Source organism: Zeugodacus cucurbitae, chromosome 6 (genome assembly GCF_028554725.1).
Source record: "Zeugodacus cucurbitae isolate PBARC_wt_2022May chromosome 6, idZeuCucr1.2, whole genome shotgun sequence".
In the NCBI taxonomy this organism is placed as follows: domain Eukaryota; kingdom Metazoa; phylum Arthropoda; class Insecta; order Diptera; family Tephritidae; genus Zeugodacus; species Zeugodacus cucurbitae.
Window position 1 is genome coordinate 57,574,023 of NC_071671.1, and position 17,162 is coordinate 57,591,184.

Sequence of the window (17,162 nt, forward strand, 5' to 3'; positions counted from 1 at the left end):
AATTTTCGGTCGGATGTGATGCTTTCTGGTCACTTATGGACTTAATAGCAATTAAATAAAATATATTTTTTCTAAACAGAATAAAAATATCGTATTAACAGATGTTTTAAGAAGTTTCTTAATCTACATGAACCGTTTGAGAATTATAATTTATAATATTTTACTAAAAAAATAAATCCTGAACAAGTAAGTGCATTAAAAATTATTAAAATAGTTTACAATATGATATGATATGATATAGGACGTATTTATTTGCGTTGGGCTGTATATAAAGGGTGTTTTTGTAGGTATAGTATTTTCTAGTTGAATAACTGTCAAACCAACTGTCAAAAAAAGCAAAAGTGTTCAATGAGTTTTATCTCTCTTGGTACTCCATGTCAATATTTTAACAGAACGGTGGAAGAAGCTAAAAAGAGCAAAACTATTTTTGTTTCGTTTTAATTTATTCGAACTAGAACTATTGAATTTCTTTAATTTTTAATTTACCCAAAAAATACAATATTTTCAACTTGAAGGACCCTATACCAAGTTGTTTGCAAACTTAAAACCCCCAACCATCAATAATTTATTATTGAATTTTCAACACCCTGCCACGAGTACTGTAATCAAAGATTTGCACTGCCAACAACGCACTTCCATCAGTTTAAGCTGTTTACCCATAGATTAGTAGCGCACATATTTCTTCATGCTTACACCTTACTTCCTTTGCGAACGCCTTCGCGGCCACGCAGACAAACATTGACAGACACACACGTACTGTTATACATATGTATATCTATATAAATATATATGTAGCACTCAAATGAGCATGTTTCCGTTAAGGTGGCAAAGTGATTCATTGATTTTTGGGTAATTCCTGGAAGACAGCAGACAATATACTAGAGAATGAGAGAAAAAAAAATGTGAGCCGCGCATTAGCCAACTTGGTAATCGAAGAGCGAGCGATGTCATACGCTAATAATAGCGTTAGCGTGTGGCCATTTATTTGGCTGGCTTTGACGTCACAGTGCTGTGCTGTACTGTGGCACTCAACCGAAGAAAAAAGTAGCAACAGTTTGCTTAAGCGCTTAAGTGCCCACCAAAGCAGCGATTTTCATTTACTTGCTTGATTTTATTTTATTTTATTTTCGCTTTGTTTCTGCTTGTTTGCTTTACTACACAGTTTTATCACTTTTTATTTAATGTACACACTTTGCACATAATTCTGGCAATAATCACAAAAATTAGGCGGCAAAATAAATGTGACAAATAACAACAAATAAACAAGTGGTGCGGTTGAGTGAAGTGAGCTGGTTGGCACCAAATAAAAATGACATAATGATGGACCAAAAGATATATTTGTGTATATATAACATTTATGTTGTATATGCTTAGGTATAGGGTGCCTTTTTTAGAGTTAGAGAGCTTTTTGCATATAGTGCTAAGTGAAATGCTCAATATTTTAGTTTCTTAGATTCGAAAATTTACGGTATTTAGTATTAGAACAAGATTTCGGTTCTAAGACCATGACGACTAAATTTTGTGATAGTACTTTCTTCGCCCGTCCAATTTGGCACCAAATTTTCTGCCTAACATGGCTTATCTTGCCATTATTAACACGCCGAATATTAGTTTCCAATTGGTACAAATTAACCTAGGTGGTTAATTGATTCACCTATGCATTTCTTCAAATGATTGGTGATCTGGTCACAAAAAGATCATAACTGTAGACATTAGATGTTTAATATTGACATAGCGAACGAAAAGTTCACGAATCATTTGTCTGAACCACTCATTACTGACGTTACGAATGATTCCAATTTTAGTTTTAAAAAAATTATGTACCAATTTTCGAACAAAAAGTGCCTAGAAAGTTCGAGATTGGTCGCAATAAAGTAAGTTTGCTGCTGCTCAGAGCACGTGATTTAACTTTGACAGCTGGTTTGACAGCTATTCTTCTAGACAGGTATTTCGCTCTAAAAATATCACCCTTTATAAAGCTTGCTTTCAGATTATGTCTAGACAAAATATCTTTTATATATTTATGCATTTTTTATATATGAAAAATTTGAGAAAGTGTCAATAATAACTTTTTATTACATACAATACGTATTACATGATTAAATTCTCTAAATAATGGAATTTATTTTCATTACAAAGCATGAGAGATACGAGTATTTAAGATACTATCCACCAAAAGAAATAAGTATTTTGTTAGGAGTAAAGAAGTTTTGAATAAAAATTGAATTTGAATATGTCAAACTGAATCTGTTGTTATATTTATAAAATTATCAGTGACTTTATTGGTCACTTTATGACACACATTTGCTTGAAACATTAAAATTTAACATCAAGCTAAAAATGACTTGTCATGTTGCTTTGTTTTGCACTTGGATCTAAACCTTAGAAGACTCGACACTTTGGAAAAATAAATATGTAAAGTTTTTTTGGTGTTTTGATTAAATTTTTTAGTGTAAATTGGCTTAATGCATGTTATATGCGATCTATCCAGCTCTGAGGACGATTGGTAATTCTTGAGAGTAGTTTGGAGTATCTTAAAATGAAGTTTATCTATATAGCCAACGCACTGAAGATAACAAAAAACTTGGTCAACATACATTCATAGAAATAAGGGGTTGGAAAACTCTGTGTAAAGTGAGTGTCGGACGCGACGAGAATCAATATACTCCCCATTTCACATCCACGAAAACGATAAAAAAATTGTATGAATTGAGCTATTAATTATTTCGACTCCCGACATATTCTGTGGTACTGACCTCAACGTACTTTTTCTAGTTTCAGTTCTGAAGGGAGTGATAGCTGGGAGATCTACAAATATTTGACCGAAAATATGGAAGAGCGCTAAAATCAGTATATGAGAATTTTCTTTAAAGTGATACGATTATTTAGGTCCATCTGTTATCTATATCTCGCATGGACAACTAGACTTCATCAGCAAATATATTTCAAAATTTGTTCTTCAAATCTTATTAAATTTGATTAAGTATGGCCAGTGCACAATTGAGTACTTCCCAGCAAATATAAAGAAAATTCAAGCCACTGTGCAGCTTTGATCCAGAAGTTGGTACGAAACACCACTCTTAAAATATTTCTTAACGTTTAGAAATTTAATCATTCGCAACGTTTGGATAATTACATTTGAGTTTAGGTTGGGAACTACAGCTGTATCCAGAGTCGATATTCTATTGAAAAAAATATTTACTATATTATTCTCCCACTCTACAAGAGTGTACAGCTCCTGGCGTATGCCGATGATATTGATATCATCGGAAGCAACAACCGCGCCGTTTGTTCTGCGTTTTCCAGACTAGATAAAGAAGCGAAGCGTATGGGTCTGGTGGTGAATGAGGACAAGACGAAATATCTCCTGTCATCAAACAAACAGTCAGTGCACTCGCGTCTTGGCTCCCACGTCACTGTTGACAGTCATAACTTTGAAGTTGTAGATAATTTCGTTTATCTGGGAACCAGCATTAACAACACCAACAATGTCAGCCTTGAAATCCAACGCAGAATCACTCTTGCCAACAGGTGCTACTTTGGACTGAGTAGGCAATTGAAAAGTAAAGTCCTCTCTCGACGAACCAAAATCAAACTCTATAAGTCGCTCATTATTCCCGTCCTGATGTATGGCGCTGAAGCGTGGACGATGACAACATCCGATGAGACGACTCTTGGGGTTTTCGAGAGAAAGGTTTTGTGCAAGATTTATGGTCCTCTAAACATTGGCAACGGCGAATACCGCAGACGATGGAACGATGAGCTGTACGATTTATACGACGACATTGACATAGTTCAGCGAATAAAAAGACAGCGGCTACGCTGGCTAGGTCATGTTGTACGGATGGAAGAAAACACTCCAGCTCTGAAAGTATTCGATGCAGTACCCGCTGGAGGAAGCCGCGGAAGAGGACGACCTCCACTCCGGTGGAAAGACCAAGTGCAAGGTGACCTGGCTTCACTTGGTGTTTCCAGTTGGCGCCAAAAAGAAAAAGGAGGAATGAGTGGCGCGCTCTGGTGGATTCGGCTATAATCGCTTAAAGCGGTTCCTACGCCAAATATATATATATATATATATTATTCTCCAGTTGAAGTGGGATTGAGTAACAAAACCCAACTCTAACCATGATGAGGATAAAGAATATTTATTTGGTTTTCATCTCCTACAAATTGTTGTAAAATTTCTTTATCCTAAAGTTTATTTAGCAATTTTGGCATTAATTGCCTTTCGATTTCGCATTCCTAGAACATTTGCAAATTTTTAGAATTTTCTACACAAAAGATAAGAACTATTGTTTACTACAAATTTAGCTCTCCATGTTATTTTCAAAACCCACACATTTTGCATTTGTAATCAACAAAAATTAACATGTTTACAATTCAAAATTTACAAAATCGAGTGCCATAAATCGGCCATTATATCACATAAATTTCAATTGAAAAATCAAAAATGTTGAAATTTTCGGCATTTCCAAAAGCAAATATTGAAAAATTCACACCCGCCAGCAAACAAAACGCGCTTACATTTGCCATTTACAATTTGATTAGCGGCACGAATGGTAAATTTACATTTGCGCCACCAACTGGAAAATATGGTTAAATGCACTGGGCACCTGGTCGCACACCCACAATTGTTGAGTTGCCATTTTGGCGACTAAAATTATAAATTCCGCTAATATTTGCAGAGCGGCCACGGTGTGAAAAAGGGAAATGCTAATGATGCTGGGCGGCGGAAGTGCAAACACTCGGCTAAAATTATGGACAAGGGATGACATATTGAATTATGGAATATTTTCAACAATCACTTCGAAATATGCATACGAGTGGCATACGAGTATATTTGAGCAAACAAAAGCGAATATGTTATTGTTTTCGAAAATATGAAAGGCACATTCAGCGGAGATCCAGTCACTTGCGGACGAGCCCTCTCTTATGCATGGCGGCGTGTGTGCAAATACGCAAGCGGAAGCAATGTGCGAGCTTTGGACAGCCGTTATTTTAAAATATTTATATTTAATTTGTCAACATTAAGCTGTATATTTTTTAAATACAACAAAGAATTAAAAAATATATATTTTTTCTTTTTGGCAATTTTTGCAATAATTTGTTACTGAGAGCTTTATTTTGAATGTGAATATACATATGTACGAGTATGGTATATACATTTATGTTTATATTTATATATTGATTATTCTTACCTTTTGGAAAGCACACATACATTTGCTCGAATTTTATTGTGTTTAATGAAATATTTATTTATTTTTTCGCATATCGAAATTAATTTAATGTGGTCAAAGGCGCTTAATAGCTTAATTTCGGCTATTTTCGCTCGGTGACATATGCATGCAAATACATACATACAGTTATTTATATATGTGGCTACAAATTTATATTTAGGTGGATGGAAATTTCGCGCAATTTTTTTATAAAAAAATAAATAAAATAAAAAATATTTTTTTTCTGAATGAAAGCAATATCATATACATACATACAATAATATCGAAAAAGTAAATCTGTCACCGTAGTATTAAAATATATACTTTTTTTTGTACTGGCCTATGAACTGTGCCAGCACATTCGGCGACTTCCGCTTTCGGTCACCTTTCGAATTTCAAATTAAATAAATAATTCTTTAAATTGAATATTTAATAACATCAAATAGTATTAATTACAACAACACGTGCAAAAACAAATTATTATTGATACATAACCTAGAACTTGCCACAGCCGTGTGCAAATAAAACAATTTAATTAATATTTGCTGTCTGAAAATCTGAAAATCCTTGCCCATGGCTGTGGGTTCAATAAAAACGACCTCTCTCTCTCTCAGTCTCTGTCTCGGTTGTCAAACAACATATGGCTTATAATTTTCACTTCTACGTATTAGTGGTTTATTGAATTTTGTTTTTGCTCTAATTAAGTGCACTGTTTGCAAGGTCAAGCAAACAAATATTTTGCAACAGCAATTTGTGTGAAACACAGACATTTTCTCATTGCGTGTATAAACAAGCCAAAGCAAATAGGAAGTTAATATTTAGCAATAATATTAGTCTATTTAAATAATTCAAATAAACATTTGCCATTACGAGTATTTAATTTGGAATAATTTTTGCTGACAATGTGTTTGTATTGTAGTCTGGCCTTAAATGGCAACATTTGTGTTGTTAAGAGATTTTTCGCTCTTAGGTATGAGAGAGTATTATATTTGTTGCTGTTTTAGGAAAATTTAGTAATAGAAGTAGAAAATACTTGTAAATTTAGATTTCTTGTTTGGGTAGTATCTCTTTTGACATTAACCCAGGTTGGTAGAAATGTTATTTAATGCGATTTTCGATCTCAATGTTGCAAAAGTGAATGAATTTATATTCCAAAATTATGATGATACTGTTAGAGCGATAGTAGAGGTTGCAAGCATATCTTTTGGATCAAGTCACAGAAACACAACCTCACCAAATTCGTACAAAAAATACGATGAAATGCAAATTAAAGTCTAATTTGCTTTCTTCAACTCTTTTCTATTCCCAAAACCTTCGATTAAGGTTTATATTTACAATAAGTCCTTTAAAAGAACTGACCGTCCGTCCATAATTTAAAAAAAAAGTTTTTTTGTCATTGAAAACTATGTATATGTATAGAAAAGCTCAAAATACAACAGTATTTGAGCCTAGTACACCTTAAAATATCTTCAATTTTTTTTCCTTCATTGTCCCCACATTTTTTGAAAGCTTTAAAACTATCTTTTTAATCGGAAATCTATATGATCCAAGCATCAATAGGAATCATGTATAATGCACGTTCTGAACTATAAATATGCAAATATTGTTCCATATGAACATATAAATCAGCCATATAAACCATATAGATCGAGTTCTATGATTGTGCACTTAACGGGTACCTAGCAACCAACTGAAACTTGAGAACAGTCTGTTAAGCACTTCCCTCTAGCTTCAATGTCTTAAGGCGTTACGCCTCCCTACAATTTTTAAATTGATTTTTTTTGTTGCTTAATTTAAAAGTCTATATCTAACGAGTATTTTGAGATTTCTCCGAAAATAATGACACAATAATTACGAAAATTTTGATCATTAGAAGGAGCGCGCCGATAGTACAAACCACCACAAAACCACATTTCAAAATTATTCAACCGATTGAAAATTAAAATACATCTTTCTAAATAGATTTTCCACAGAGTGACGTGGGATTTTATCGATTGAATAATTTAAAAAATTTCATGCAATTTTTTATACGCACAAAATATAAAATCCATATTTCAAAAACGTTATTGACTAATAAGACACAAAAACGTGTTGTTGTGCTTCAACCCACTACACACGTTTTTGTTTCGTTTTGTTCAGTGTGGGTTGTCACATATGAAGCTATGGGCTGATGTCGAATCAGACAAGAAAATACGTCTTGACAATGCGGTGTAAGTTGAGGCTATTAGAGGAGAAAAATATCCTAAAGTATACAAATAATTTGATTTAAACAAAGAAAAAACACCAAAAGCGCTTCGTCACGTTCTTTGAATCATGGGTACAATAGACTAAAGTTCGTAGTGCATACCTCATCTTATACATATTGATAGATACGAATAACTTGGGATAAAATATGAATCGAGTTAACAAATCCGTCCTATGCAAAAATATGTGAGACGAGACAAACAACTGAATTACGGATCAAGCGAGATGGCAAGTATGGAAATAAGCTGAGAGAAACTATATTGAAGTCTTTAGAGCTTTTGTAATCAATGAGAGGAATGAAATTTTGTAATACTAATTATTTACAACTGGAAAGCTTGCACAAACCACTTACTTGGTAAGGGCCAAACAAAATCATTTACTATATATAATGTATATGTTTGTATTCTTAAACCATTGCTTGCATTTTCGTGTGCAATTTTCAGCTTTAGCTATTTGACAACAGCTTTGAGAGTTGAAAGCTTACCGAGGGAATTAGTTTCGATTACATTTTTAGATAGAGTCAACTAACATGATCCCCTATTCAGTGATTTGTGCAAAGAGCACAAAAAGCACACATGAAATTGACCGCAGCAACGAGGGCACACAGCGGAAATGTACAAGAACATATGTATGTACATACATAACTAAATACATATGTATGTAAGTATGTATGTATCTATCGAAGTAACTTGTTGCTGTGACAAACGACAATTGAAAGTGGCATTGGCGAAAATTGTATGGAAAATACTGTCAACATTAAATACAATTCCCAAAAGCATTTTGCGTTGAAATGGCCAACTGAGAGTGCAAAATAAACACGAATGTGTGTGTATGCATGTATATATGCATTTGTGTGTGATTGTATGCGCGCAACATAGTGTGAGTAGAACATGACATTTACAGGCAGCAATTTGACGCACCCTTTCAGTGCAAACTCCCAGCGCGGCGCCTTTCATCAAGCCTTGAAATGCCTTGGAGGCTACATAGCGGGGTACTGTTGATTGTTAACTGCCGCCTGCATGCCTGCCAAGCGGCAGTTGACATCAGCAACCATTTCTGCCGCAACAACGCAACAATTGCCAGTCAGTCGTTGAAGAGCGTTAATTGATATGTGGTTGTGCTTTTTGGGGTTATTGTTGGCTCACACACGCAGGCAGCTGCCCCAACAGCACCAACAGCGCCGCCAGCCGGTAAACAAATGGCTGTACATGAGGCGAGACCAAGTGTCGCAGCATGTTTTCGTTGCCCTCAATTTGTTGCCAGCCTCTTCGTTTGCGCAATTATTTTTAATTTATTCACTTTTTATTTTAATGTTAAATATTTTTTGTGCTTTGCGGATTCTCTTTTTGCCTTAAGAACTTCCCTGCTGGTTGGCACGTTTAATTTTATTTTTTTGTTTTTTGCAATTTATCTGTCATACTCTACTGTACTATATATAAATGCGATTACAATTACGGAGAGTTTATTTATATTTACTTGTTTACCAATTGCTTCACAGCAAATCATTCTGGTTAAATTTTTAATTTGCGATTTTATTGTTGTTGGTCGCTTTTATGTGGCCGCAACTTAATTCATACCTCTCCATATACATCACTACAATTCTTTGTTGGCTTTAATTCATTTGTGATTTCATATTTTCCAATACATTTCATTTTTACTTATTTTCCTTTTTTTCATTTCTTTACAGTAACTTTGTTATTGTCATCGGACTGTCTGTCAAGTAGTCAACGCAGTTCCATATATTTTGTGCGAAATTACTTCCACGAATTAAAGAAGGTTTTAACTTGCACGTGGATACATTAAACTGATTTACTTGCGTTTATACGGGTATTAACGCCGATTTATTAGCCGTTAAATGATTAAAATGATAAATGATATACATACATATGTAAGGACGATTATGTGCTAAAAATCTTCTTATGTAGATTCATAAATAAATAGCACTGCCTTTAATCAACTTTAGCTATATTACCCTAGAGTCACAGAATAGGCTCTGACTATTAAGTGTAAAAGAGTTCGCATAGAATATACATATGTATAGGGCGTCTTTTAATAGCTCATGCTCTAGGTGGAGTTAATACAACTCTTTCTAGCAGAAGCCAAAGAAATGTTCGTCAGAGAGGGTTTTGAGTGGATGACTTGACCCTGTTGGAACCATTCGTATTTGCCAAAGTATACTGAATAAATGGGCCTAATCATTGAATCCGTTTCGATCGAAAAATTAACCGTATCGAAAATAAAAATTACGATCACATTGAACTCACTTACCGACTCGAAAAAATACATGCCGTGGCTAATAGATGTTGCTAATTACGAAATCATTGAATCCGCAAAATCGAAAATTTTGGTGAGTGAGTTGCGGAAATGTAAAAGAAATAAACCATTTGGTAGTTTTTATGTAAATAATTACTGATGACGATTGAATTATGTTTTAAATGAGTATTTTAGAGACAAGAGACAAAAACAGACTCACAAAAATACATTAAAGATGTTTAAAAGCGATATAAAGTTGCCCGCTCGAAATAGCAAAAGAATATTCTCAAAGAGCCTTATATGAGTTAAATATTTTTTGGAAGAAGTTTCACAATAGTGAAAGGTCAGTTTTATTTTTTTTTTTGAACAAAGCAAAAAGCATAGACACTTTATCAAATTTCTCTATAAAGGTCGATTAAATATTTTTACGTTCTCACTTTGTGGTAACGCAGTTTATCGACGGAATCAATGATTGCATGAACATTTTCGATCGATTTTATCGTATCGAAATCGAATTCGCTGCGGATTCAATGATTAGGTCCAATATTTCGAGCAAATTATGGAGTACAAAAAGAGAGAAAATAGAAAAAGAGTTAGAAGAAGAATTTCTTTCAAATACCTCCCCTGGGAAAAAAATGGGATTTTAGTAAAAAGTCTGGAACGAGGTTCTTCATTTGAAACAATAAAACCTGTCTAAGCTGGACACTTGCGGTTCAGCACTTTTTGTACAAGTAACGCGAGTGTCCATGCTATGAAGAAATAATTGTTTGTGCTATATGATGTTGGTACAGAACATTTTGTCCGATTTTAGCGAGTTTCCAAATTGTAAGGGTGTCCAAATTTACAGGTTTTATATTGTGCATTGTGCAATAATTTTTGCCATATTCTTAAAAAAACAGAAGTCAAACGATAACAACCAAAGGCGTCAAGTCAAATTTATGCCAATAAGGCATTATGCGTATATTTTTCCGACAAACTCTCAAAATTCTGTATTCAGCAATTTCTGTCTCATCCATTTAGGTGTCTGCACACAGTTTTCCTGCTTCTTGGAAAACATAATTGAAATCAACAAAGCGTGGAAAATTAACGTGCCAACAAGTCTGTGATAATTTTAATGAAACATTCTCAAATTTTGACAGTTATGCACGAAATAAGAGGAAATTCAAGGAATACAGTACAAAACAAGTTATTAAGTAACGGATGTTATAAAAAATATTATTTTAAATTACTCATTAAATATTTAATCGGAAAGTCAAATAATAGAAAAGAATATTATTATCAAAATAAACAATATTCTTTCGGAATAACTTTCACCAGACATTGCTTTGTAGAATAAAAAGTCATACATTCATGTACAGTATATTTTGCTAATATAAAAACCAAATATTGGCTCAGCATGTCAAGGATAGCAGTCTACTTAATTGTTACTTTTTACAAGTGAATAAACCCAATGGGACTACCTCAAGGACAAGTTGGCATAAACAAAGCATGGAATTATTGCACTGTAAAACTATATTATGTCAATATTATTGCTCAATGTTCTACATTTGCGTTTCTTCAAGCTTAATAAAAGAGTTTTATGATTTTCAGTTGGCTCCGATCGCAAAAAGTTGCTATGATTTTCCATATTCACAAACGATATTACGTGGAATATAATTGTATTTCTTGCTTTTTGTTGTTTATCGGGCTTTTGGTGTCACCCAGATATCAGTCGCACACCATATTTAACACTGTGTAAACATTGTTGTGCAGTTAATTTCAATTTCATTTTTAATTTAACTTACGTAACTTTGCATTTTTATTGCAAATACAAGCAATATTAATCATTTTATAGGCGATATTCCATGAAAGATGACGGCAATGCATTGTAGCAGTTGCTGAGCGTTGAATGTGGTGTGGAGACAGGCGAGTAGGTGTGGACAGTATGAGATGAATGTTGGTTGAGTAATGGGGCGATGTGCTACTTTCACGCTGACATTGACTAATTGCAACAATATTTGGTCAATTTTTAATACATATTACACAAGTTTTGTTTAAACAAATTATTGTTGTAAGTAAATTGTACGGCCACATCACTTGATTGCAAGGAGGAGTAGAAATAGTGCTTATATATTTCTGCGATTTTGTTGAAAGCGTTATTTTTACATATTACAAACTGCAATATAATTGAATAATATTGAAAGCCTCCACATACCTTGCTAATCGGCGCCAGTGATCACTTGCACCAATTAGTTTGAAAAGCGTACGAATGCAAGTAGTAAATATACTTCATCACAAAAAACCACAAAAACATCAAATGTATTCACTAAATATCAAATTTTTTGCAGAATATAAAACTTTTTCACACTATTAACTAATTTGACCACAAACATCTTCTTTCAATTTTCTCAATTCACTACAATTTGCTTGTTTGAATGTTTAGATCAGCTGTTGGGCTGTAGGGCTGCATTCGCGCAACAAATAGCGATGTTGCAAATATTCGCTAGAGCAGTATAGTAACCGAATCAGCAGGTGCAAGTAATTACGCAAGAGAGTGGTTAGGGATTTTTAATATTTCTTTTTAGAAGAATAATCAAATACTGTTTTAGGAAAATGGTACATATATAAAATAACATTTGAATACGAATTGCGATTTATTTCTTAATGAGCACATATGAATAAATTAATTATTATATATGTTAAAATCATCAATAAGGAATATCAAAATTATAATTATTCAAATTGAATTATTTATTTTTATATTATAGTATAAAGGCTTAACTCTTTCAACTAAAGTAGTTCAACCGAATAAATGAATAGTGGAAAAAGGTTTGGGAGGCAAATTAAAAATCATGTATCGTTTTAAAGATAATAAATTCAGGTTTATTACTTAAAATCGAGGGCAGAATACCGATTACAGCTTTATTCCAACTTTTCTTTACCTTTTTATATTAAGATTAGTCTTTGTTTTTGGTTTCAAAAAAGGCATGAATGTCCCCAATTACCTCCTCATTGTCATTCATTTTTTTTCTCTAGTGATCATTTTTTTTAGGTCTGAGGATAGGAAAACATCGTTAGAAGCCAGATCCCGAGAATATGGTGGATTCCGCTTGATGTCTTCATAATTTCTTCATTTCCATTTTCATTGGCTTGGTATTCTGAAACGGTCAATTGCGGTACCGATTTTATACTCAACTTACAGATGCTCAAATTTCAGAATTTCGGAAGAACGACATATCCACCATTTTCATTTCATTTGTATATCCAAAGTGTCAGCTATCTCCATTAAGGGGTTACATAGGATTTGTCGGGAAAAAGAGGCCTATTTTCAATATTTTTTTTATGTAAAAAACATTTATTAATTCAATTTTTTTCCTGTCATATTTAAAGAATATTTTCTGAAATTTGCAAAGAAAAAAATTATAACTCCTCGATTGTGGCGTCATTTCCGGTGACTCCTCGAAAAAAAAGTGTGTCTGCGTTGTCAGCATAACTCTTGACAGGATCACCCAAAATGAAAAAATAAAAATAAGTGTTTTAGGTAAGACCATAAACTCGTGCTTGACCAAAGGAAAGAAAAAAAATAAAAAGTTCGGTCAAATTTGCTTGACATTTTTTATAGTTGTAATTGAAAAAAAAAAACAACAAAATCTTTCGTTCAAACAGGAGTAAATTGTATCTCGAACACCTGTGCAAAATTACATCAAGATCGGTTGAGTAGTTTTCGAGAAAATTTGACAACCGACTTTGAAAACACGGCTCCAATACAACGCATTTGAAGTTTTGAGTAACAATGATACCTGACTAGGAGTGCACACCTTCCAAAGGCTGTATCTCCGAAGCTATTATTCGGATCAATTTGAAAATTTAGGATAATATTCTTGAGATGTTGTAGAAACTAATAAGCCAAAAAAACAAAAAATCGATTTTTTGAACCCACGAAACCCATGTAACCTCTTAACTTAATTTTAAAGGCATCCGATATCAGTTGGTAGATTTTTTGAACACCTCGACCATAACAGTTTTTTTTCGACATGTGTCCGACAGCTCTGACATTTGTACAAACACGTGTAAAAGATTAGATCTAACCACGAAACATATCAATTAAATCAGATAAAGAAACAGGGAATAACAGAGAAAGAGGCGCATTCAAGAAGATCAATGAGGAGTTCATGTTTATTCCAAATTTTATTTAAAACATACGAAAATGAAAGAGGAAAAACAAAAACTCAAAGCCAAAAGGAGAAATCTACTAGAGTCGAAGCTTTTAGTTTATCCAATTTCTTTGAGAACTATGAAATTGTTTTATAAGACTCTATGGTATAGGACTCATTAAATAAAATAGATTAAAAGCAAATTGAAATGTCCCTGCAGCCAATTTGCATTCCACGTACATTTAATTGTTTAATATTTGTAATTAAATTTAAAGTGATACCTGGATACTGGCCACAACAAACGCATTTAACTGGATTATAACATTAAAATTTACATAGGCATATAAATGCACATACATATATATATGTTACGACAACGCCCACACGTATTTTAAGTCTCTGCGTACATACATTTTCAATCACGCGCCATAAATCGCATTAAAAACAATTATTTCGTAAAATGAACAGTGAAAATGCCAGCGAGAGAGAGAGAGAGAGAGCACTCACACACAACTCACTGACACACGAAAGCACTTTACACCTGCTGCAAATGCAATTAACTTTTAACGCGCGCCACAATGCCAAACCAATAATGGCACTGACAATGTCGAATGCGTTGCTGCGCATGCGCAATTACAATTCGGTAAGTGGAAAGTGCAGGCAACGCGATTTTCAATTGTTAGGTGAAATTTAGCGAAAAACTAGCGAATTTTTCGGCAAGCGAGCATGAATTGAATTCATTTTGGCACTTTCTAGTTGCGCTCACATGCATTTCACTATGCTGTATAGTGGAAAAAATATTGTTTGCTCTTGATTTTCATTTGATGTGATGTACATACGTGTACACGGATTTTTCATTTAAAACTTTTGCATGTCCGCTTTCTGTATGCTACTTTTACAACAAACATCACATTGCCTCGTGAAATTTGCCTAACTGACAATGGCAGCTGGTACACCAAGGCCATTCGAAAACAAAGTGCAGCAGCAAACAACATGCAACAAAAACCTCTCAGTCAACGCTGAGTTGTGTGTAAAACTCAATTAAACCGCTTGGCTACAACGAAAGGCAATTTTTATCCGAAAAAATCGAAGCTTTTTTCGCATATTTTCAAAACATTTTTGCTATCTGCCTCAATAAAAGCGCATATTTACATATCCACTTTGAATAAATTGCGAAATTAATTTCCTTAAAATTCACTTTTTCGCAACAGGAAATGACTGAGAGAGTTTGCTTTTCATCACTGTGCGGCAAATAAAGAAGCAGAAAGACATACAGGCAGAGACACACATGTGTGTGTTTTTCTACCGATGAGAATGAGAATGAGAAAGCATATTCCTGAGTTTTAATGTTCGAAAGACGAACGAAAAGCTTTTGACGATAAAGCAGCTCCCGCTGTTTGCGGCATTTCCAGCTTGTCCATCTTGTAGCTTGTAGTTTCACTGAAACCATTTGCCTCACAATCTCTGCTTCGTCACTCAATACAAGTTTTGTTTACAAATTCATTAAGACATATTTACTTCTTTGTAAATATCGCCAAATGTCGGCGGCACTAAATCAACAAGAAGAATACTTTTACAATACCGGCGCTCTTAAAATGCTGTGTATTCTTTTATGGTGACTACCAAAGTTCAATGGCATTTACAACTTAACACATACTCCCCGCTGATTCTAAAATTACATAGAAATAAAGATAATAAATAGTAGGCTATGCACAATGGAAGAAATTCACAGAAAAGTTCATAGACCTCGGAATTTTCGGAATACTAATACAAATAGTATTTTGTTATACACTGACTAGCTCCTGAACCTGGATTGTCCTAAAAAATGTTCACAGGAGGAGAGGGATTTAAGAGTTTTTCTACTGAAACAACCCTTGCAATAAATTACATAGAACTTTATATTTATATAATAATAAACTGTCCATAAAATGATTATAATATAATGGTACAAATATGAATTCCTATTTATTTATTAACAGACTCTAATGAATGCCAGATAGCTACTGTCAGATGGCTGCTGTCAGCTACTGTCAGTTGGCTGCTGTCAGTTTTAAGTAGTCAGATGGATTTTATATGACTCGTGCAATATGGCTGATAGATTGATGTCAGAAAGCTCTTGTCACATTATTAAACGACTGTCTAATGCTACACTACCAGTAATCTTCTCGAAAATAGGAGATAAATGTATATAACTTTTTGTGGTATCCTCAAAAAAGAAATTAAGTCACAGTGAAAGGCAGAAACATTAAAAGTGTTTCAAGTAACACAAAGAGGAGAGTGGTCCTAACCAAGGGATATGAGTCTGGTATTTAACCTATGCTCTTCCGAAGATACAAAAAACTCTCTAATTTAACCTTTCAATCACAATGTCCTTACTAAATAATACATTGATGGACAGTATTTTTGGAACTGGTAAAACATATAGAATTGACCTTGGTTTCCTCAACTATGTCGTTGTCTACGTTGGACGCCTTTAGGCTGAACAATAGATATTTTATGGAGGCAATATTTATGAATGAACATCAACAGTAGGCTTTCGGTTGATGTTGCACTCTGAAGAGCCAGACAAAGTTCAAAGAGCTAGTTCTTGCCAACAAATGACGCGTTGGCCTCATCGGTCGAACACCTCTTACCTTTGTGGGATCATAATCGTCCTCTAACTTCACGTTATATATTTTATATTACACTATAACTATGGTCTCGTTTTTGAGCTGACAGATCTGATTAGAGATATTATATTTTTTCCTGAATGCTGATGACTCAGTACGGATAACTTACAAAGCAATTGAAAACATTATATATGACGAACAAATCTTTGTAACAATTCGAGGTGAGGTTAAATATTAAAAAATACTGCGATTAATTGTACTTGACTAGACTACAAATCTATAAATTTAAGCAAGACAGAAGCTTAGGCGAGACAGTGTTACTATTGTACATCGCATCTTTGAACAAAATGATAATAGAAGATTCCAAAAAACTTGATTAGGCAGACCTTCCATAGCTAGATACTGCGGAAACTTAAATAATTAGTTTGATATCGAGTCTTATTTAAAATGTAAATAGTTAAGAAAAGTTGTTATAAGACTTAAATTATTGTAAATCATAAAAGTAGAGATACTCTATGCTCAATCTGCTCTCAAGATGGTTGCTATGGTTACATCAGCCGCTGCTCTCAGGTCGATTGATGTATTGAGCGACCATTTAGTAATATATTGATAACATTTGTTAGCAGTTAATGTTAGCACAATTCATTGCAATATTCTTTTCGATTTATTAACTCTATTGAATCGACCTAAATCACCAAAAATATTAG

General features: G+C 33.7%; 1 protein-coding gene across 2 annotated transcripts in view; it reads right to left on the bottom strand.

Annotated features, from left to right (window-relative positions):
• Nucleotides 1-17,162, bottom strand: part of Rem1_1 (uncharacterized) — a 161,663-nt gene that overhangs the window by 101,433 nt on the left and 43,068 nt on the right. Inside the window, exon 1 of one of the 2 annotated variants that reach the window (XM_054234970.1) lies at nucleotides 11,908-12,113. The exons of the other annotated variant lie outside the window; for it this stretch is intronic. The gene's annotated coding sequence lies outside the window, so the exon portion shown is untranslated. Of the gene's footprint in view, nucleotides 1-11,907; nucleotides 12,114-17,162 lie in introns of those variants that run through there. 2 annotated transcript variants of the gene reach the window in all.